A 23,427-nucleotide genomic window follows, 5' to 3' on the forward strand; every position below is an offset into this window, starting at 1 on the left:
ATAAATCGTCGAGGAAGGGGGGGTAGTTCCACCACGTTTCTAGGATCACTTTAAGCACTGATACCCAGAATATCGGGCATGGCATCATCACGCCTGCCGGGTGCACCTGGCATTTTGGGAGGAGCACAGTGTGACTGCTGGACTGGTAATGGGGAAGAGTTCGCGGAGCTGCGCATCTAGGTCCCAAATTTTTTTCTGGGTGGGGGGGGTGTTACCGTGCATTATAGCACTGGGTGACACCAACCCCAGTGACACCTCTGAGCGTACCCACTCTGCACTTAGCGTACCAACTCTGCACTTAGCGTACCAACTCTGTACTTCACAAATGATGCACACACTCCACCCAATTCCCCAATTCCTCTCTTAGGCCAGGGACAACTTCTATTCTCCCATAGGTGCACCTTCGCAAATTGAGGCTCATTTCACCACCAAATAGCACTTTGTGCCATGCCTTGATCGTTTTGTCCTTCATAACCAAACCCTATCCTATATGAACTGAAGACATATAGTATACAACATAGAGACTCTGCAGCAGATATCATAGTAATAGCGATAAGTACTGTGTACATGAGGTCATTTTAGTTTAAAATGGAAGCTTGTAATAAACTGTGTGAAGTCCTATCTTTCTGATAGTTGTAGGCTTAGTAATGACCTGCTTAAAGGCTTGTGGACACAGACACACTCTATTGCATGTAATGACCGATAGCTTAGGGTGAACCAAAGGATCATTAATCTTTATGGAATATAGCACTCAATATGCAAAACTGCTCAGTAATTACATACAGTATGACAAAATAAGATTTGCTCAGCTCATATCCATCAAGTTATAATGCATGTGTGCAGGCTCAGTGCATTTCTCCATAGGATCAATGACCCCAAAGTGATCTTCCATTCACCCTCTGTCCACCACTCATTAAATGCAATGGAGCATCAGTGGCTTAAGACAGCCGTGAGCACATACCCTAATTGTAAATGCAGCACATAATGTGATGAATTTCAGCATCATTCACTAACATATGTTTTATGATTAGATATTCGTGCATACGGCCTTAAATTGACAGCTAAAGTTAAGTACTTAGTCAAGCAGAAAATCAAGATATAAGCTAATATACTACACTATGCACAAAATCCTGCAGACATCGACTAGGCAAGAAAAAATGTTTTTCCTAATTAAATTGAGCTAACTGAAAGATTATGCAAATAGAATCTTTGCAGCTGAAAAAGGATGTTTGAGGAAATGTACAGTGAATAAACAAATTTGATTCCAAAAATGACAAATTTCCACTGCTTCTCAATCAGAAAGACCGTTTCCGTGTTTTGAGTAGGATGAGATGCAAATTTGCTGAAAACTAGCTACATTTACATAAATTTGTATTTATCCTTTCTGAAAATGTAAGCGGGCATCTTTAATCAAGTAATCATTCTACATAATTTATTTATAAGTTCCCCTTATACTCTGTAAGACAGAAGTATTGAGTAGTTGTAGGTCACTTTTGTATAATATGTATCAATGTAATAATAACAATGCTGATCAGAAGATTAATGTTTTAGGTTTTTGCTTCCTATAATCATTCTGATCGTAAGATAAGGCCATAAAAAGGGACTAACTCTACCCACTACAACCCCAAGTTATCCGTCAGTAAAACAAGATTTATGGGTTAAATACTGGATGTGTTGTCAAAGGCATTGCATTAATACTGTAAATAACTTTCGCAAATTCTATCCCCAATGCAGACAGATGACCTCCACACAGTATATAATAAGAATAGACCTTACTCTGCTACTTCAGGTAATCACCATTGAACCAGTAGTTATCCCAAAATATTCATAAACATTCAGTTTATCATGAGCAATCTTAATCTATTCTACACTGGAGAAAGCTTTTTCGCTAGTGGCTCTTGAGACATCAATCTCAGATAGTCTGAGAAATAATCTGGATTATTATGGCATATCTTGGTGTGACTATATTCCACTTGTTCAATGGAGAAGAGTCCAACTACTAACCATTATAGGCACAAATGATGGGGCTTATAAACAAATGGTTATAATTATACTACAATTTTTAAGGTGCAAACAGTTTCACCATCATCATTTTCGGGGACCAATGTAGCCCAGACATTTATGACCCCATTTACATTGCATATTTACTTATTGCCCAGCACATGTTTATACACAATTGGTAATAATAATGTTATTATATAGTATTTACTATCACTGTACTACACGGCACTGTACAAATAGTAAAGGGTGACATAGGAGACAGAAGGTGTGGGTAGTAAAGAGCAGAAATAGGAGACAGAAGGTGTGGGTAGTAAAGAGCAGAAATAGGAAACAGAAGGTGTGGGTTGCGTGAAAAGTAGGCTGGGCAACAAACATTGGTGACATACAGTATGTGGAGCATTAGTGCAGAGAAGGCAAAAATGTGTCAGCTAGGATATGAGAACACCCATGGTGTAGCAAGGGTCTAAGAAGTCTGGAGCACCCCATTCCGAAGCCATCACCATACACCATCCAACCACACACAAATCAACCCTAGATCCTCCTCTGCTCTTACATTAAAATGTGGCACAGAGAGAGTCCAGAGTCTGAGTCTGCCCCTTTACCTGATGCTGCATTTCTCTGTCACTGATAAGCTATAATCACTGTGACCTCTGCCTATTAGTGACTGAGAGCTGAACCATCACTTATGAATATGGGGCAGCATGGATGAAAGGGTAGCACTCTGTGCAGAAAGGAGAGCACTGAGCGCCACTGCTAAATCTGCTCAGCTGTGATTCAGACTCACAGAGTGGCTGCAGGGCATTCAGTTGCTCCTTTCTACTACTCATGCGCAGTCGTCAGAGTCTGCTTTAGCCAGAGTAGGCTGGTGGGGAGGGATCCATTGCCTATGCATAAAAAATGCACTACAGTAGCCCATAGGCTACAATAAGCTAATGCCTTCTGGAGGACCTATGGGGGATGTTTTTGTGATCGAAAAATGGGGACTGCAGCAGATATCAGAGATACCCTCTACATACATTCTGGGGGTGCTTAATATATGCAGGTATCCCATGAAAATGTCTGTTTTCAGGAGATTTTGCACAAAATTATTTTAATTATTATGTCACATAGGGGGGAATTCACTTAGGTATGAACATCTCACACCCACAAGTAACTGCGGCTATATAACTCACTTATGGTACCTCTGAACTCGCAGATTTTTGTTTGCAGCCCCATAGGGCTGTGAGCAAAAATGTGTGAGTCTGGTGCAAGTGGATTCCAGTACCGTTGCTGGCATTTATATACTGTCATAATAGCAACTCGCCCCTCTCCAGTACGTTTACTAGAAAATTGCACCTAATTGAATTCCTCACATAGTGTTAATTATTAATACTACGATTATATTACATAAAATATTCAGTGTTTAAAAAGTCCAATGTCTACACATATGTCCAGAACAAGTGCTAGGTTCTTTTGCTCCCCAAGACTCCTGGACTTTCACCAAAACTCTGCAGAGAAGGGAACATGGAATGTGGAAGGGTGCACACGTCCAAAAAAATAAAACATTCAGCTCAGCTTGGCCAGGCATACTGTCACATCTAAAGGCTTATTGTGATCACTGGCCCTGTATACTGTGATCACTGGCCCTGAAGTATTACTTACAATACCCTGCACTTTGTAAAAGACAGACTATAGCTTTTACATGCTAATTATGCCCCCTTCATGGATGGGTAACGCTTGCTCTAATATCAAGCATTTGGAAATTTCCCTCTAGAAATCCTGCATTTGCCCTTGTTGAACATAAACTGATGTTAGGGGGAGTATTGATGAGATACGTACATGGGTGAAACTACCATAGGTGCAAGGGGTGCAGCTGCTATGGGGCCCAGAGCTGAGGGGGGCCCATCTTCCTTGTCAAAGTTACATGTGTTATATAAATTTTTCACCATTGGGCGGAACATAGGGGCCCTTACAAACGTTTGCTATGGGGCCATCGAAGACCTAGTTACGCTCCAGGGTACATATAATGCTGCTTATGTTTACTTTTTATTCCGAGGTCAAGAACTGACGAATACAAGTAAAAATAATGTGCACAAACTGAAAGAAATATTGAAAAAAATATATGTATATACAAGCACCCAGAAATAGGCTAATATCACATTAGTAGTCCAGTCCCTGACATAAGCCAAACTTCCCTACTTTTCATACCTTTTTTTATGGCAGGGTTTGATGATGCAGTTTGCAAGTGGGTGGGTGAACGTATATATGCTGTAAATCACATAATCCCAACCTGATTTACTCAGTATTTACTAAGGGATTTGATGATGGGTTTACAACACTGTGACCTATTCCTGCCTACTTTGCAGACCAGTGTACTACTTCCAGGATTCATCTGATCATCTGATTCCCCAAGAGTCAGGTCACTTCTGGATTACTGAGAGACTTTCAGAGACCCCAGAGAGTAATCTACTATGACATAAGTCACAACATACAGTATATATATATATATATATACACAGTATATATGTATACACACACACAATTTCACAGATATGTTATGCATGCTAATAATACAAGATAAAACATTATTCCAACCTGTGCTTTTCCACATATAAAATTTACATATTCTCATGTCCCTTAGCTTTCCAATTGAGAAAGATGACACTAAAGAATAGTGCTTTTATTTTCATAATGATCGTATTGATTACAATTTCAAGTAAGGTCATTAAAAAACGAGTTTCCACATTTGACATTTCAGTTCAATTATCTAGATATGCTGTGCCTACGGAGAAGCAATGATTTCTCCCCCATCTAAATGGCTATTGTTGATGTTATGCAAACCTGCCTGCATGCTAATAATTTAACTGTAAGAAATGCATTTACTCAATGGGAGTTTTTCAAGCAGAAAGCAATGTACTAAATTGTTCTAAGTGTTTGAAATTGAACATGTTTTGCTCAGTAGAGAGTGAAAATAGTCAACTGCATACAATATCCTGGCATACTAAATTATATCCTGAAGGAGTTGGTGGGAGGCTGGATAATATAGAGCTGCTGTTCCACTCATTATTTCCACTGTTTGCCAAAATGTTTTCCCACTAGGTGAGACGGAGTAGCAAGATGACTTTTAACCTTTTCCACCATTTGTGCTTTAAAACGCGCAGAGCTAGATGGATAAATTTCACATGACAACACACTTATGCCGTTCACTTGCGGCTCCTATGAGTCAGTTAGTCCAGTCAGACAAACTGTTCTTTTTAGGTGGAGTGTAGGGATCTGTCGCATATCACACTTAGTGATCATGACTTAACAACGAATAGAATCATCCACCAATACTCAAGTCATGTAACATTATATATGACTTCTTAATTGGCAGCAAAATATGAGTTCTCTTTTGCATCATTATTAATGAACGGTAACAAATCCTTGTGTAACTAAAAGGAATGGTGTATGTGTTACAAATTATTTTCAAGAACTGAGAATTCAGAAATGGACGCAGTTCACATTGCTGCTGCAAATATGGAAAATATGCTAATGCTACACGAGGTGAATGAGGAGAAAATATACCTCCTGGCAGCATAGCAGAATGAGTGCTGCATCCGAAGACGCAGCATGGAATTATCTTTGCGGCCATTGGTTGTGATGGGCGCAGCCATCAGCCAACTGAGAAAGCCAATGGCTACTCAGAATGGCCATCTTACCTGAGTAGCTGAGGCCAGGAAATCTGCGTCTTCTGACGCATATTTCCAGAAAATGCAGGTGACATGCCCCCATTTCCAGGAGCGCAGGCCGGCTCCATCCACTCCCTGCCCTAAAAGGCTGTGTCAAGTTTGACTCTGGGAGACCCCCTATTGGAGGGGGTGGAAGCTGAGGTCCCGGGTTGGGAGAGTAATTGGAGGTGTGGGGCCTGTATGTATGATCTCCTCATCCACAAGTATCGGATGTTGGCGAGACCTGACCAAAGGCGTGGAGTCTAACCTGCTGGGAGGTGTTCCCCAGTGACTCCTCCAAGCGGGATATGGAATTGAGCTGCACCCACCAAGCAGTTCTCAGCCCTTTGGTCAGGTATCCGATACCTGCGGGAATAGAGACCAATACACCAATGGCCCAAGAGATATACTTCAGAAAGAAGCACCGTAGAGTTGATATTTGTAATTGAACACAGACTCAGTAGTGTTGACGCACTACTGCACCAAAAGGAGGTACTTGTAACTACAAGCAAGTGAGGCATTCGGACACACTACTGCACCAGAAGGTGGCACTTGTATAGCACACAGGCAAGGTGTTCAGACGCACTGTTGCACAAGGAGATAGCACTTGTATAGCATACAGGCAAGGTGTTCAGACGCACTGTTGCACAAGGAGATGACACTTGTATAGCACACAGGCAGGATTGGGGACTTAAAAGGCTGGGGCTGGCTGGGGAGTGGAGACATAGAAGGGGGGCTGTTGGGGCTGGCTGGGGAGTGGGGAGATAAAAGGCTGGGCTGCTGGGGAGTAGGGACATATAAGGGTCTCCTGGGGCTGGCTGAGGATTGAGGATATAGAAGGAGGGCTGCTGGGGAGTAGGGACATAAAAGGCTGGGGCTGCTGGGAAGTGGGGGCATTGAAGGGGGGCTGCTGGGGCTGTCTCTGGACAGTGTTGGAGGCTCAGCGGTTGATCACCCCCGTGGCTAGGTGAGAGCTATGATAGTGAGGACAGTGATCTATGATAGGGAAGGTGATCTGTGTTAGTGGGGGCATTTGTATGTGTGTGAGGGGGTGATCTGAGTGAATGGGAATAGGGAAATGTATAATTCCCCTTCTGTATTTGTACCTGGAAGTGATGTGCAGTTCCCTGCCCACACAGTTCACTAAAAAAAAAGAAAATTGTTCCCTTGCAGGCTCGCTTTGCTCACCACGCTTCGGTCTCGGTGACTCGCTGCGCTCACCATAAGATTATGGTCCCCCTCTATGCCCAGTTGGATGGTAGGGAATGACATTGGACAGTGGCTGATGACGCCAGGGTACAGAAACTGAAGTGGATCTAGCTGTAACCCTAGGAATAGCTGGGTGGGGTATAAATGAGGGGGGAGATCTATTGGAAGGGGGAATTGGCATGTTCAGTGCTGTATGTGTGTGTGTGGGGGAGCTGTATCTAAATTTTTTCACTCACATCAAAGTACTGTATGCAAATAGGTGGTATGATGAACCTTAATATGCATGACACTTGGGGTGGGAGGCATCAAGCCTCTGGGAGGTTTTCTACATATATATATATATATATATATATATATATCCATCCAAGTATCTTTGGGTTAAGCAATACCATGTCTCGTTTTGTTTTATAAGTATTTATTGTATGTAAAAACCATTTAAGGATAGTCAGTCACCTATGGGCCAGTGCTCTGGCTGGTATACACATTCGGGAAACCGGCTGCCTTAATACCGACAGCCGGCTTCCCAACTGTCATATCCCGGCGAGGGTGAAATGCCAGGCGTCTAGATGTAGATGCCTGACATTTCCCCGATGCCGGGAGACAGGCGCCCGGCATCCCGATCGAAGGGATGCCGGGCGCCGCGAGCGAACAGCCACGCGGGGGGGTTAGGTTTAGGGCACCCAGGGGGGTTAGGGTTAGGCACCCCCGGGGGGGACTTAGGGTTAGGCTCCCCCCCGGGGGCCTTAGGTTTAGGCAGCGGGGAAGGGGGGTTAGGGTTAGGCACTTAGAGGGGGGATTAGGGTTAGGCACTTGGGGGGGAGGTTAGGGTTAGGCACCCCTAAGGAGGGTTAGGGTTAGGGGGTTAGGTTAGTTTATACTTGCCTTAGCGACGATCGGGATTTCCAGCGCGGTGCCGGGTATTTCATACCGATACCCTCTGGCTTGCTCCCCCAGGCTAAAAGTTGCCAGCCCCTGACTGGTGCATGCGCATTCCAGATCCTGCGCATGCACCAATCTAATATTGGAGATGTACGCAAACCATATGGTTTTGCATACATGTTAGAATGAGGCGTTCACTTACCCACTACAAAAAGCAAAAACATTCTGAGGCTGTTCGTGTTTTGTAAACTGAAATTTTATATTTAAATATATGAAATTATATGTATATATATGTGTGTGTATATATATATATATATATATATATATATATTATATTGGAAGAGGTTAGTCAACTAATATTTTACAATTTGTTAGCACAGAAACTAACCACTGTGTTGAAAACTTAGCATATGAATTGTTTATATACATGCCATGTTACATACATATGTAATATACCTGAATATATGTGAGGACTGCCTTCTGGACTTTGTATAACTAATTAGGAGTATTCATGAAAGCTTGGAGAGAAATAAAATTATGAGAAATAAAGTACCATCCAATCAGCTCCTAACTGTCACTATACACACTTACCAATCATCTGCCCGATGTGCTGGGCTTGACAGCTCAACTGGGCGGGCATTTAAGTTGAGCTGTTAATCACCGACAGGTCCCTGCAGCATGTGTCCGGGCAATCAGCGGGTTGCCCGTACACACCAGCAAATGACCGATATATCTTTCAGATATATCGGCCATCTGCTGTGCTGCACAGCAGATTGGATATGTCTGTGAATGATGTCGTTCACATACATATCCGCTGTACACATCTGGTGATGCACTATAAATATATTGCCCATTCAATGCAACAGACAATATATTTATCAGTGTGTACCCAGCTTTACAGTCTAATTAGATTTATGGGAAAATGTACAGCAGAGGTAATATATTCACTTTGATTGTTCGATCAGGTAATGATACTTTGGGTAGATATGAAGATGCACAGTAGGGACAGCATAAAGAGTTGGGTATGCTAAAGCCATGTTAGTATATGTTGTATACATACAGTATAGGCAGGTCAGTCACAGGAGAGTATATGGAAAAGCAGAAATCCAGTACATAACTGGAAGGTACTGTAGGGGTGTTTACAGTCTAGAAAATCAGAAGTAGGGTTTTGAATTGTAAAGATGCATGGTGACATCACAGGAGGTCTAATCGGTGACGTTTCTATAGTATAAGTATTTTTATGTGCATACCTTGTATTGTAATACAAACATTTCAGTAATAGACAAGCTTCCTGACATGGGTCACATTTACTTCCTCAGATTGTATTTGCTGCTGAGTTACTCTGATTGCTATTTCTGTAGACCTATCAATATCCTTTTTAACATCAGCGATACTCATTGCTATTTCCATATACATCCTGGCTTTGTTCATCAAAGAAAGTGAAACGTATTGATCTGTGGAGAGCAACACACAGTAACAGTTTAGAAAATAACCACAAATAACAGCCAGGAAGAGTAAGCCTGCACTGTGCACTGTGGTCATCTCCACCTGATCTAGCGTGGTTAAAATGTTGCAAAAAAAGGAAACTGAATACAGGATACATTGCTCTCACAGTCATGGAAAACATATTTTTTCACATATTTGATTTCCGCAAGCTGTAGTTTGTGCATTATCTTGTGCATACAAATGAAGTGCTCCATAGCAATAGCTTACAGAGAAAAGAAGCATCACTTTACACTACCTCTGTCATTGTGAAGATTATGTTGCCAATTAAGAGCTCACTTTACTTATCAATTTCTGGGAATTTCTCCAGGATATTTTTGCTTTTTAATTTACGTAGTTGGGGCACGTGGACTCAAAGCTGCCATATGCCCGATAACCTGTGTCAAACATTGTGTTTTGTAAATAAATCTAGCAAAAATGCTAAAAATGTAGATGCTGTTTTTTAGTTATATGGTAACAAGAAAGGGTACATTGCTGCAGGGGAGTAGCGAGGGTGGTTCCAGTGGAGCACCTGCTCCGATCAGCACGTCCAGACAGGGGGCATAGTATGAATGGAGAGGTGCTTGTGGCTCTGCTCACTCCACGCCCCCAATATGGATGCACTGATCTCCAGAGAATGGCTGATCTCCTACGCCCTGCAACAGTAAGGAGAGAGGAAGGAGATCTGATTAAGGGGGAATATATGTGTGTGTGAAGGGAGGGGAGCTTTGTTAAGTGGAAGAGCTGTGTGTGTATAAGTGTGTGCGGGGCTTGGTCTGTGTGAGGGGGGAAGATCTTTGTGAGGAGGAGAGCTGTGTGTGTGTGTGGGGGGGGATCTGAGTGAGGAGTAGATCTGAGTGAGGGGGAGCGCTGTGTGTGTGAGGGGAGGCTTAGTGAGGGGGACAGAGCTGTGTTAGGGGAGGTGAGCTGTGAAAGGGGGAGAGCTGTAGCGGGGTCTGAATGAGGGGAGATAATTGTGTGTGTTTGAGGGGAGGAGATATATGTGAGAAGGGTGAAAATCTAAGTGAGTGGGGAGAGCTGTGTGAGAAATGTATATACTGTATGTACTTATATATGCATTAATAGCCCCAAGGCAGTATACTTTGCGTAGGGCCCGTGGGATCTTAATCCGACTCTGGGACTAAACAGAAGGGAGGAAGGATGGAGCCACGGGCAATAACAAAGAGGGAGAAGGAGGCGATCCCCTCCCTTCATCACCCCTAGCTTCTCTTTTGAGGTGGATCCTACGTACCACCCTGGCCCTGACGGCAGCTGGCCCGGTTTGTATGGAGGATAGAACATGGCTGTTGTGTCCCTGCTGCTGAGGGGAGGCCTTAGTTGGGCGCTGCTGCTGAGAGCTTGGGTTGCGGCACCCGTGACTGGGAGAAGCCTGAGCGGTGAGTCTGGTGAGGTCACGCTTGACTGCTCTGACACCAAATGCCAATAAGGGACACTACTATGGCATGTGTATAAGAGGCACTACTGTGGCATAATGTGTAAAAGGGACACTACTGTGGCATAACTTAAATAAGGGGCACTATTGTTAGGCATTGTGTGAATAAGGGGCACTACTGTGGCATAATGTGAACTATGGACATTACTGTGGCATAATATGAACTGTGGGGACTACTGTGTAGCATAATGTGAAAGAATAGCCAAAACTGTGGCATAATGCAAATTAATGGGCACTAATGTGTGGCATAACTTGCATTATGGCCATTATTTTGTAACATAATGTGAAAAAGGGGAACTACAGTGGCGTAACATGAAAAAAAGACACTACTGTGTGGCGTAATGTGAATAAGAACACTACTGTGTGGCATAACATGAATTGTAGGCACTACTGTGTGGTTTGTTTTTAACTGGTGGAACCACTTTAGTGGGTTAGAATATATTTAGCCCTCCATGTCCCAGTATGATACTGCCCCTAATGTTTAATTTTATTTTCCATTAATTTGCCCCTACATGCTGGACAAGCCCCCTACCTGGCACACTTGGGGGGTGGGGGCGCGGTAGCACACACATGCTCCGAGCATAATGGCCACACACTACACCCCTGCTGTTATGCAAAAAAAAAAAAATAGATGTTTAAGAGTTTGTGTCGGTTTCCTGCATGTGTTCTGGGTTTCTCCCATAGTCCAAAAATATGCTTGTAGGTTAAAAGGCTTGTACTTTTTTCTGTATCCAGTAAGGGTTATTATATTATAAAAACTTCCTATAGGGTGTGTACTGATGTTCATGGATAAATATTGTGATTTTACAACACTTAGGAATATATTGGTGCACATTTAAAAAAGGATAGTTGTCACATGGATGCTAAAGTTAAATTATATTTTAGGCAATACTGAATCCCAATAGCAGAGTGTCACAATTATATGGCAACAGGTAATAAGCAACCAGAATACAAGTAAACTCTCTCACCTTATCAGATGACTTCAGGTTAACCACCCTTGGACTTTATGCAGCCAAACTGAATAACTCCAATTATTCGGAGTTTTGGACAGTTCCAAAAGAATCATAAAAGTATAAATCAGGTTCAGGGTTATATTAAAGAAGGTCTTGTAGCAATCCGGGTCTGGAAACAGGTTATGCACAATAAGGACTCATGCAATAATTAGGTCTTGTAACAATCCGGCTCTGATAACAGATTATCAAACAATAAGGACTCAGGTCTTGTAACAATCAGGGTTAGCGACAGGTTATTCACTGGAACGCACTTTAGGTAAGGCACAGGAGCTAGGGATCAGAGGTGACTGTAGGAAGACTAATCACTAGAGATGTGCGGTTCGATACTCCAGAAATCCGAATCCACCCGAATTTCGTCAATCCGTGTAAATCCGAGTTGAGGTTCTGATCTCCTGAGGAGATCTAGGTAAATCCGGGTCGTGGTTCTGATCTTTTTGTGGTTCGGAATTCAGATATTAAATCCCAATTTCAGGTTTTGGATTTCATAAATTACATGATTTTAGCTGTTTTTAAAACTTTTTATCTATTTATTTTTTTTTAAATCCAGATCCAAACCAAAATCAAAACCAAAACCAAAACACTTGAGGGTGGTTTTGCAAATCCAAATCCAAAACCTTGACGGAGATACAGATCCAAAACCAAAGCACGGGGGTCGGCGCACATCCCTAATAATCACCTAACACTTCTTGTTAGGTAAAACTCCTTTAAATACTTTGAAGAGGAACGGCTTTTCGCACCGGTCTAAGTAGCCCCTACAGCGCAGGCGCCTGAACTTCCAACTCTTTCACTCTATTGGCTGGAAGCATTGGTGCTTCTGTGCAGCTGCCCGATCTCAACTCTCAGCATACTTCCAGCGCTAATACAGAGGCGGTTGTAGGAGCCGGAGACAGCTGTTGTAATAAAATTATTGACAACATCATCTAAATGTTCTTATTAAAAGTTTATTATATAATAGTCTTATAAAGTAAATTAATGCATGTTTTTTTAATCTTTCTCTTTTTACCAACATCATGAAAATACTTGAAAACTGAGGATGGAGCAAATGCAATGTACTATATTTTCTTAATATTTCAATTGATGTTCTACAGTTTATCATTTACATGAAAATAAGCTGAAACTATAATAATTTGCATTAAAGTAACTTCACGGTTGGTGAGCCTTGGTCTGGGAGTAAGGATACCACCAATAACGGTTCAAGGATTATAATTTTGTAATGATATATTGTAATTCTAAAATATGCTCCTTTCATTTATCATGGTAAGAAGACAGAGTATTAAACACTCAGCACAGGAGGTGGAAACATATGAAGAATGGTGGTGGGTGGAATGAAAGTGGGAATCGATGAGCCATAATCACTGCATTAGGCAAGCAGTTGTTGAGAGGTCCATCACTAACCCACTGGTTCTTTCATCTTGAAATTACGCTCTCATTTATTTCCATTACCTTATTTAATATGCCTTATTAGGATTTGGTATTTGAAGTGTAGTCATAAATCAGAAAGCATCTAAGCACAGATAATCTCAATTTTATGCTGTGTTAGTTTCTACACAACAGAAAACATATATCATCTTTTTCCATGAATGAAATATACATTTATAGAGCCCAATCAAATCACTTTCATTATTGTGCTCCAACAAAATTTAAGATTGAATTGTTTGCTACTAAGCTCAATAATAGCCTTTGGACATTAATATAGGGCATTTCTTTGGAGACAATGACATCTTCCCAGAAGCAATGAAAGTGGGGAGAGTTTTGTACCAGAGACGTGCAGCGAGTGTAGGCAGGAGGCCTCCCCTGTCATACTCCTGAGATTTGATATAAAATGATTAGAATGATACAAAGAAGATATTTCTTTGTTTATTGTTATAATTTTAATATTTAATACTCACCAGCTTTGTGGAGTTCCCTGGGACTGCAGGGAGACGAGTGATAAGGCAGCAACATCTCAGCCTCGCTTCTGTATAGTCAGGCACTGCTTTGCAGAGCTGGGGGTGGGGCAGTAAGCTGCACAGAAAGATAGCTAATAGAGGCATGCCTCTGAGTATGGGGGAGGTGTGCCTTGAGCACTGATTGACACCTTGGATGTGTCATGTGACCAGGAATTGCAGTACAGTGTTTAAAGATCGGAGCTCAATTAGCAGCAGCAAGAGAAGACAGAGTGATGCAGGTAGGAGAATCAATGGATACTGAAGCTTAGTGTAGTGAGGGGAGAGTTACACTGAGTAGGGGGTGAGACAGGCTCCCAGCACTCAGACCCATCTCCATATGTGCCTCCCCAGCCATTGTCCTCACCGCACGTCACTGTTTTGTACTATGGACCTGATTCAGACCCGTTCGCTAGCAAGCGGCCACTCGTTGCAGATGATGTTCGCTAATCTGCGCATGCATATAGTTCGCAGTGCGCATGCGCAAACTAGTATGAGCGAACGGAATGTGCTCGCTCGCCCTGCCAGGACAGCCCTGTGGAATGAGTGACAGGAGAGCCCGTTTGAGGGTGGTAACAGGGACAGGGCAGTAGTAACGGGGGAGTGGAGTTGTGGACGCAGGCGTGACAGCGTGTTTCAATGCTGTTTCAGAGGCGTGCATAATTAACAGACAGCGTCATAGTACACGTCACCTGGTAGATTTTTACACAGAACTGCTCGCAGTGCTTGCGGTAGGGTACAGTCAACCGCAAGCTCTGCTGTCTGATCCGATGGTTCCCAATGTACCGATGGTTGTATATACTTCCTGGAGATGATGTACGCTAGTGGGTGGCTAAAGACAGGCTGGTGGGCGTTTGTAAACACAAAGTGATCGCTCGCCAAGACATAGTGGGTGTGCTTATGTCTTGCTGTGCGAGCGGATGCCTTGACGTCACTTAGCCGAATTTCCATACGCTGGGAGCGAGCGGCCGCAACTATCGAATGGATCTGAATCAAGTCCTATGCCCACAGGATGTATTCATGATTTTACACAGTCAGTGTACTTTTATTAAAAATTCCAATTTCAAACTGCTATAATCACATACAACAAACTCATTTCTTACTAGTATTAAAAGTAGAGTTGCATCTGATAAACTGTATTCAATACATGTGCATTCAAATGAACAATATACAGACTCATTTTGATGACCAATACACCATGATAAGCCTTACTGCTAACCAGATACCTCCCCTGCATACAAAAAAACTTTAAAAAAAAGAATAAATAATTTTATTTTTTTTATACCAATTTGCAGAGCATTTGTTTGGAGGCATACACAAGGGCATATCTATAATGGGTGCAGGGTGTGCCCACACCGCACACCATGCACCCATATTTTTAATATGTATCTTTCCACCTCCGGAGTCCAACGTTGGCGCCGGTATCTGCGCTGTCAAAATGGCCTGGTGGCCATTTTCTCGACGTTTTGAGCATGCACAGTAGGGAAAACACTGCAAAAATGTCTGCCTCCCCATTTTCCCGGTGACCTGCACATCCGCTGTAGACTCTAGATACAGACTAGTGCCCAGAGTCTACTGCTGCGGTGCTGCACTCAGGCCCTCATTCAGAGCCGCTCGCAAAAAGCGAGCGCTCACGCTGAATGAGAGTGGACGCTTTTGTTTTGAAAGCCGGCCTCCTGGCCGCTCGCTAAGCTGTGGGTTACCACCCACAGCTTTAGCGCGTTACCAGGTGATGGTCGTGATGGTCGAGACCTTCGCGACCATCGGGGCTTGCGACGAGGCCCTTGCGGTAGGATCTGGTCTACCACAAGCCCCATGTAGCTTCCTGCTCTAACAGAGCAGGAAGCTCCCTACTGACATCACTGGTGATGTCAGTAGGGCCGCCTACAAATGGCAGGCGTTCCTTCAGGAACGCCTCTGTTTGTCCGGCCACTCTCCCACCTCGCTTACAAAACGGGGCGAGCTGTCGATCAACGGGGCAGCCATCTCGTTTGTAGCAAGCCCCGGAGTGAGTGAATTTGTCACTTGCTCCGGGGCTTGTGCACACGCACTTGCGAGCGCTGCGCGGGCGCAGGCCCTCACCATAAACCCACTTGTGAGCGCATAGCGTTTGCGAGCGGTTCTGAATGAGGGCCTCAGTGCGCTGCCGGCCTCCCTCGAGCGAGAAGGGGGCCCTGGACAGAGACTGCACATGGCCACCCCCTCTCTTGACATACTCCTGGACCTGCACATTACCATAGTGGCAGTTTATTAGGTACATGCTTGTTCCTACAGCTTAAATCATACTTGCCTACTGTACCAGTAATTGCTCCCAGCTGTATGGAAGAGTGAACAAGACTCCCGGAGCCAGCCCACCCATCTGCAGCCACCCACTTACTGATCAAAAGTGGGCAGTCCTGGCGGCCGATGATGCAATTTGTGCTGAATCGCATCATTGTGGCACCGCCCCCCACTTCACAATGCTGTTTTTCACGCCATTGTGTAGTGGGGGTGGGGCCACGATGACGCAATTGCAACATCACGCCCACCACCCTTGCCCACTTTTCTGTGATACCTCCTTCCTCCCTTACTGAACCGACCTGGCAGCGCCCTTCTGGAGAGGACAGCCAGGAAGTCGGTAAGTACAGCTGTAATACATGTGTCTGTCCCCTAATATAGGCTTCCTTTGGGGACTATTTCTTGTTATCTCCTAGCAATGGACAGCAATGAATTGTAAACACATAGGACCTCATTTAGAATTGGAAATAATTGTTGGTCTCAGTTTTGTAACCAAAACGTACTGGAAAATGTGTGTGCAGCATTTATGTTGTATGTGTGCATTATTAGTGGCACAAACTGTATCTTACAATACGTCCAACTGAGAGTACCACTGTATTTAGGTGTAGATATGTGTCTGGTATATACTTCCACTCAAAACAATAGTTTGGACCCAGTATACAGATAATTTAGAGTACCAGGTATCGCTGCACAATATTTATAGTTGAGAGCAAATTGTATTTGTCTTTAAACTCCTGTCACTGTTCCTACACTGTTGTCTGTGTATTTGACACTTTATTAACACTGTGAACAACTTATGTAATGCGATTTTCACATATTTAACAAAACAACAGTCACAGTAAATACACTATTATCCCTTGTGTATTACTACATACATTTTTATATTTCTAATAAAGCAAAACTCACTGTAACTACACGATTCTCCCTTGGGTATTACCACATTACTTTATATTAAGTATCATTCTTGTGTAATGTCAGTTTTGCATTTCTAACTAAACAACACTCACAGTAACTACACTATTCTCCAGTGTGTATTGCTACATTGCTTATATTAAGTATCATACTTGTTAAATGTGAATTTTGCATTTCTAATTAAACAATCACTGTAAATATACTTCTGTCTCTTGTGTATTACAATATTATTTCATATTCACACTATGTACTACTGCTTTTATTTTAGCTCATTATGTTAAAGTAATGTAATATATGCAAAATAAACCACATATTCTAGAAACAGTTTAACTTTAATTGACAAATACATCCACTATTAAACTATAACAAAAACGAAAACAAACCAGTGCTCACCATAAATAAAATGAAATCAAAATACTATATTTACAACAGAGCATGTCTAATGGCACCAACTTGTCTATGGATGGCATTCAAATACGGTCTGAAGTGTTTTATCTATGGTAGTTCCACCTTCTGTTAACTCTCCACATGTACCTATGTATAAGAAGTATTAAGTATTTATCAATGTACTGTATAATCATAGAAAATATTACCGTAACATATCAAATAGTTATTCCAGCACAGTTTCAATTGCTTCATTAGTCATTAGGGGATAGGGGTTGTCCAAAGGGGTCAAGAGCAGGAGCTGACAATTTTTGTTTAAAATATGGATGTTAGGAAAAATTGGATATGCTTTTAAGCCGCTCAAAAAAAACTTGAGCGCTCAAAAAAAAAAATCAAAACCCTGCACCCAAATGAATACCAAAAATGTTGCACCTGTGAGAAAAACCCTGCAGGTGTGAGATTTTTGGTAAACGCGCGCCTAATTGAATATGCCCCTAATACCACTTTTACACCAAAGTGCCTGGTCTGATCCGAGAGTTGGAACCACTGAAGCCAGCCAATCGGGTGGAATGCGACATGATCCAGGTCATCGTGACACTAGGGTGGCATGGGAACGACCCATGGCCAACCCTGCAAACTACACTAGTTGGATCAGGTGGATCCATTTACACTGCCAAAAATCCTGGGTTGATGCACGTTCACGAGCACCAACCCAGGATTTTTATGTCAGTGTAAAAGGGGTATTAGATTGCACAGTCAGTAAATTTTTGCTCCACTTAGTTTTGAGGGGTTCACAATCTTCTTCCTGACAGCTGTATCTATACTGCTCCTTTTGTTTTTTGCTATGCTATAGCACCTGAGCCGTTTTATACTAATTTCAAATCTCTAGATGTACACACATAAATTTAATTGGGTGCATCTCTTCCGTGGATACATTCTGATTGCCTATTATGTGATTAATGCACTTAGCAATTGAACACTTTGTAGAGATAAGTTGATTGGCCACATTTACTACATCTGTGCTTCCGTATGTTGGGATTTCTGATGACTTTGATTTTCTTGGTTTCTTTGATAATGCCAACAAACCTCCCAAGTCAGAAACCACCATCATAAGGGAAATCTTTTTCCCAACACTGCTGCAAGGGGGATTTTTGGACATTACTACATACATATTATAATAAGTGCAAAAGCATTTTACTGTACATACATCATGAACAATTATGTAACAAACTAATATGATACACTTACTTAACAGCCTTTCCTGTGTGATGTTTGTTTTTCTGCTTTGTACTCACTGTTGTTCATTGTAGTTATGCTTTGTTTTTATGTCTACCTCATATACAGCTTGGTGTACACCGTTTAGCGCCTGACAAATAAAATATAATAATAAATAATAAAGTATGCCTTGCTTCTCAAATAATGTTTGCTAAATCCTTACTTTCCTCACTTGGGGGGGGGGGATTAAATTAATTTAGTCAGCGGCTATATTTTTAAGGCGTCTGATGGAGCAATTCAATTGTAGCTCCGTCTGAGCGTGATAGCCACCGCACCAGCATTTCAGTTCGCACCCTCAGGAGAGTGCGAGCAAAAATGTGTGAGAAACCTGTGGTTAGGGCGCCCTAACTGCAGAACCAGAATTTTAGATGGATTTTGCTGTTTTACACAGCTAAACCCGGTCTAATAAGGTGTGAAGATGGCGATAATTAAAGAGCGCCCAGAACAATTGAATTGCAAAACCGGACGCTCATTAACTATCGCTGCCCATGTAGCAATTGAATTGCCCCCTAGGAGTCATGGTTTATCAGAGAAATTGAGGCAACCAACATATTACATACTGTATAGCCTGAGTGTTAATTAAATAAAAATGTGTCTGATTTTGAAACACAAAATCTTAGCAGACAGGTTGCAACAGAGCTATATGTGTAATATCAACTGCTACTATGACATGCAGGAAATAATGTTGCAGATTTGTTGCTTTATCCATCCAATGGTATTAAATTACTTGCATCAAGAATGTACATATGACATGAATCACTACCTGGCTAAAGCTGGCTTTTAAATTGCTGCCACCACAGCTACTGTGGTCTGGACTAACCCAGATACACAGAAATACAGTACACAGCCTACAATTGTTATATATGATATTACTGTGCGGAAGTTTATCAAAGGCTTAGGGGCCTATGTATCAAGCCATTTTTAACATAAAATTATGCATAAACTGGAGTTTCTGCACAATTTTATGTATCGATCCTATGTACTAATGGCACATAATTAGCACTTCAGATCACAGTCCCCATTATTATCAATGGGGACTGTGATCTGACCCCTATGTACTAAACTCCAGAAGGCTAAGCTTTTCTGAGTTTAGCCCCAGTAGTTTACACCATGTTCAGATGGTGTAAACTACTGTTTGTCTATGGGGGCTCCAGGGGCTGGAGAGAGATCTTTCTATCTCTCCTCCGCAGCCCGGCAGTCCCGGAAGCTGACGCTGTGCGCATGCGCAGTGTCAGCATACCCTGGGGAAGTCTTTCACTTCGGTACAAAACTTCTCCGAAATGTTGGGGATATAACTCGCGTGGACAGTGGTTACCGCAACCGATGTCCCTGCGAGTTTCCATGTAGTACATAGGCGGGATATTTTCATTAAAAATGTAAATATTCCCGGCGAGTGTGACCGTTAATAATCGCAGAAGTACCACGATTATTAACACATGTCATTAGTCATTCTACAAATTTTCAGAATTGCCATGATGTGGTATCCTGAAGGGGCATTTTACTTCTGTGCCATACATCCCAAAAAGTTTTATAGACGAGCTATCTGCATCTCCACCTTCCCTAATACTGGCCTTTTGGTCCCAGAGAATTATGAGCTAATAACAATATATGACTTGAACTTAAAAGTACAGAGGAAAGACATTTGTTTTAAAAAAACTAAGCATGACATATAGGGGTCTATCTACTAAGCAGTGTTAGGAGAAGTGAAACGTGAAGAGTGAAAAGTGATAAGGTGCCAGCCAATCAGCTCCTAGCTGCCATCTCACAGGCTGTGTTTGAAAAATGACAGTTAGGAGCTGATTGGCTGGTACCTAATCACTTTTCACTCTTTTCACTTCTCCTAACACTGCTTATTAAATAGACCCCACAACCACAGTATAATAATAATTATAAACGGTCAGCATGAACTAACTTTTATTTATGGTAAAGGGATGCTTTGCACTTATCAGCCCTCTCATTGTAGAAATATCTTTATACAGATAACTAAATGTAATATTACAGACCCTCCAACATGACCTCTTCCACCCTGTACAAAATGCTCTGCTTCTGGACTTCCCTCTTAATTGATGACTGCAGTCACCTGTGGTGAAACACCTGTCTCATCAATTACCTAGTTCAACACAGGTGTCTGCAATCATTAATTAGGTGGGAAGTCCAGGAGCAGAGTGTTTTTTACTGGGTGGAAGAGGTCATGTTGGAGGGTAGGATATTATAGCTGTACACTCTAGCATAACTGTTAACCTATAAAGAACAGCATTACAGAGTCTTTTGAATTAGCAGCTTGGTCACAATGTGCCTTCCCAGAATGCCATATTGTAACCAGCTACAACGCTATTGTCCCCACCCTTGAGGTGCGCAGGACAGCCAAACATTGTGACATGTTTGCCAGCACATAAATCTTGTGATGCATTACATATACAGCATTTCTAGAAGGATTGTTCAATTACACAGATGTACCAGGCAAACAGGAGAGCATAGTGTAGGTACAATGAGTGTCAGAGATGGACAGATATGAAAATGACACTACACAGGCATTGGCATTAATGAAAAATTTGAAAATCAGTTTTCCAAAAAAAACAAAGTCTTAAAATAAAATATATCCACATCCCATATTTACTACTTTATGAATCAGTACAAATAGCAGATTGATTCCTGCTCTACTGCATCAGTCAAACTGGAGGGTAAGAAGTTTGATGTTGCCACAACGCTGTTGAATGAAATACTGAATGAAATATCAGCTGCAGGGGTCAATGTGCAACCAGCCAATCCGTAGCTAGACACTTGCTGCAGGTGACATCATCATCAACAAGTATTTTTATGCCAGTCCTCTGGTATCCATAAAATATACATCTCCTAAGAAGCAATCTGGAGATGTAGCCGAGTCTAACTAGGAAACATCTCCAGGGGAGGTGCTATGCTACACATGTTCCATCTCCCCAGGCTTACTGTAAGTATCCACAAGGTCAACTTGTCTCTCACTCTGAATGCACACAAAAAACATATGTTTATGTGCTGCAAATAGACTCACATTCAGTTACCAGTTCAAACAGAGAAGGGAGCACAGTCCTGATCCTCACAGGGATCAGCTGGTAAATTCCATTCATGAAAAAGAATCTTTATTGACAACACATAGCAGGTAGACAATTAAAAATGGGGAAACCACCAAAAAGTGAGTGAGTGAGTGAGTGAGTGAGTGAGTGACAACTGCCAAAGTCAGAAGGTCCACATTCAAACTACATACCTAACCATTTCATTGCGTGGGTTAGTATTAAGGGGAGGGTTAGGGTAAGGGTTCAAATACAAACATTTGTCAGGATTCTGACTGTCGGTATTCTGACCGCCGACATCCTGATCGTTGGGATCCCGTACCAAACCCGGCATAAAGTCATTAATGACAAAATACCATGAATTGCCTAAGTTCTGACCGGAAACTAATAATTTGGAGTTCACTAAGGTAAACTGTTGTTTATATTTTCCATATATTATTCTTATTAGGTTTGTTTTGCAAGTAGAACAGCTTCCATTTCAACCACTGGTATTGCAAAGGTGAGCTGAACACCTACCTCCACACAGCAGAATGTGGGAGATGGGAAGGAAGTCATGATTTATTATTATATGCATGATACAGGTGGCCTAAGGCATTATGTGGGCTAAGAAGGGACCCAACATGCCTGCAGTTTTGTGTGCAGCAATGCTTTGGAGGCGTTTTTCCTCTCTCTACTTTAGTAATGTTGTTTTGTCACATCAAGCAAAGCTCATTCAACTATAAGTGTCTTTATTTCCATTTCTGGACAAGCTACCTTAATTGCCTCCTATTTATCCTATCACAGAAAAATATAAAGAATTGTTTAGCACAGTTTGGTGTTTCATCTTAAAAGCTTTGCATCTGATGACCAAAATCAGCGTCTCTTAATCATCCACTTAAAGCAAAGCGGGACGCAAGTTATGCAGTTTTTATCAAACTGATTTTAAATCACTTCATGTTGTCACAAGTAGATTGGCTTATTATAGAAGTGTAATATACTATAGATGAATAATCAAACCAGTTATACTGAGTCCTGAATGTTCCTCCACTTTAATCACAACATTTAAGAATTTGCATTGGTGACGTTCATGTTTAAAGTTGTTTTATTGTTTCTTAGATTGTGCCTGCATTCTGCTTTTTAATTAATTCAAACTCAAATATCCCCAGTAACTGGGCAAAGGATGGATGTTTTTTAATTATCTGAAAGATCGTAAAAGAATAGGAATAGAAAAGTATTCATCCCGGGGAAGAAATGCCAAATGCGGCAGCCAGGTTTGAATGAACATTACAAATTCTATGAGCTTTTCAATCCAGCAGAGGGTAAAATGAGTCACAGTTACAGTGCAGATGATCTGAGCGTGTTTTGCATTATTATTCTAACCCTTATCGAAATAAACAGATTAAATGATTTCGGGGGAAAAATAAAAAATAAATTTACTTAGGATAAATCTTGTTAACTATTGGTCTGTGAACAAAAAACACAAAGCAACAGAAGATAGGAGAATGCATTAACCTTGAGAAAGTTCTCTAGTCATTTTTCATTTAATTTTAAAGCAGTTAGTATAGCTGCCTCCAAGTGATAGTACACACTATCTGAAATCCTTATCTTACACTGAGGAGACCTAATAAGAGGCAGGCGGGTATATGTGAGTTTAAACACTGCAGTGTTCGTACATGCTGTAAGAAATATTAAGAAGTTCCTGGCAGCTAATGTGGTACTAGGAAGAGTTATACCTCCCAACATGTTTGGTGTAAACACCTATAGTTTGTTACAGTGGATGCACCTAGCAATGGCACCCTTGTGCCATACCTATGTCCCAATCCCATAAGCCATGTTTCTTTGGGATCTGTTTAATTTACCGCCGCCCGGAATGCCGGCCGTTGGAATCCCTACGGTGAAAGGCCA

General features: G+C 41.9%; 1 protein-coding gene and 1 pseudogene across 1 annotated transcript in view; one reads left to right on the forward strand and one right to left on the reverse strand.

Moving 5' to 3' along the window:
• The window catches only part of ENTREP2 (endosomal transmembrane epsin interactor 2), an 899,787-nt gene that overhangs the window by 667,587 nt on the left and 208,773 nt on the right, over positions 1-23,427 (forward strand). The gene's annotated exons all lie outside the window — the stretch shown is intronic.
• Positions 9,048-23,427, reverse strand: part of LOC148540333 (uncharacterized) — a 50,735-nt pseudogene continuing 36,355 nt past the window's right edge.

Source organism: Taudactylus pleione, unplaced genomic scaffold (assembly GCF_031769625.1).
Source record: "Taudactylus pleione unplaced genomic scaffold, aTauple2 ptg000019l, whole genome shotgun sequence".
Lineage (NCBI taxonomy): Eukaryota > Metazoa > Chordata > Amphibia > Anura > Myobatrachidae > Taudactylus > Taudactylus pleione.